Genomic DNA, 1,906 nt, shown 5'->3' with positions numbered 1-1,906 from the left:
TAATAGGGGAGCAGCCAGGGTTTGAAGAGTGGAGATCGCAAATATTCTGAAGTGAATCTTGGTTCACTATGAGGAGTTTTAAATTAAATCTCTCTTGGCAGATTAAAATATACAGGGTAACATTTGTGTTTGGGAGAACTGTAACAGAGTTTTGGACCAGTTTTCTTTTGGGGTCCGATGGGGTGGGGTTGGATGTGGGAATCAAAGGCCTTTAAATTAAAATTTTAAAAAACCTTCATGTATTGCTCAATTTTCTTTCCTTCTCTACCTCAAATTTCCTTGTGTTCATATTTAGATTAAATATAAGAAAGCATGGTAGCCATATAAAAACACTGGACCAATTTTAAGTGTCTTCCACTTAAAAATTAAATGTTATGCAGAGGATGGTCTTTCACAACTTCAGGATATTGCAAAGTGCATTGCTGTCAACAAAAAATACTTGGAAATGTCACAGCTGACTTGCATGTTGGAAGGTCTCCTGAGAAGCGGTAAGTGACCAGATTTTTGTCTGACTTAGTGATGCAGATTGAAAAGATAAAAATTCTGGTTGTTCTTTAAAATTGCACCGTGGCTTCTTTTACATCTATACAATTGGATCGATAGAACTCCTCTTTTAACATATCTTCCAAAATTACACGTGCAAGCTGTAAGGATAGTGCTTTTATCCACATCCTTTTGACTGAAGACACCAGAGCACCCACAAAAGAACCATGATTGACACCATTAATTACATTTGATTGACAAATCTAAGGTAAATATATTGACTGGACAGAAAAGAGAGGAAAAAAATAAATTGAACGGATCACGATAGCAGAATACTGAACTATGCAAAGGGCCCACGTGCATTATTATGTGATCATGGTAAGCTGCTATCACTGACAGAATTCCAGCTTCCTATCAGGAATGATAGAAGATACATTTCAGCAACTTGTAATTGGATAAAACAAACAAAGTTCTTGAAATGCTCTTCAGGTCACACAATCTGTGGAGAGAAGGAGAGCTGATGGGTCAGGTCATTATAATATTTTTCATTTGTAATAAAAGGCCAAACATGTCCAGCTTTAAGCAGGTAGACAGGTAAGAGGTGAGGGACAGAATGAAAGGGATGGTCTGTGATATGGCACAAGGTAGGGGTGGTTAAATAAGAATAGCAGAATCGGCATGATATACTGGCAGATACAAGATGATTTAGATTCTGTGTGTTTTTAAAATTGCTTTGATTGGCAACAAGTGGTTGATTTAATAACTCGTCACTAAGTCCAGACCAATGACAAGGGCCATCTGCCTACCAACAACTTTGTTTCTCAGGGAGCTAAACAGCTTGGGGCTGTGTACAAGCCAGGGAGAAGTTTCAGAACTCTACCAGCTCAGGAGCTCTCCCTGTTCTCTGCAGTAAAAGCTACTCTCAGCCTGAAGAAAACCTATTTATTTCTCTTCCTGTAAGCTGTGACTTTTAATTTATAAATCAGAGACTTTTATAAAAAAAGTAAGCGTGAACCAGTCAACCTGAGTCTAGAAGACAGGTAAATGGGAAGGTTCTGCGTACTTTTTAAAATCTTTAACTTTTGTCATGATTCTGGAAATAATAGGGCTCGATTTTCAGTGACACATGACAGTGACAATGGGTGATTCAGAGCAAGGGCTTCTTGAGGTAGGTCACTGGCACAAATTCTTTGGCTATAGGCTGCCTAGCAATGAAGGATGGAGAAAAAGACCTCCAAAAACTATTTACATAAAAGGCACTGTTCTTAGTCCTGAGAAGGAGGCAATGGCCCGGTCGTATTATCACTGGACTATTAATCCAGAGACCCAAGTAATGTTCTAGGGACAACAAGGTGCAGGGCTGGATGAACACAGCAGGCCAAGCAGCATCACAGGAGTAGAAAGGCTGACGTTTCGGGCCTAG

This window comes from Rhincodon typus, chromosome 21 (assembly GCF_021869965.1).
Source record: "Rhincodon typus isolate 14 chromosome 21, sRhiTyp1.1, whole genome shotgun sequence".
Lineage (NCBI taxonomy): Eukaryota > Metazoa > Chordata > Chondrichthyes > Orectolobiformes > Rhincodontidae > Rhincodon > Rhincodon typus.
This window is presented reverse-complemented; position numbering follows the sequence as displayed.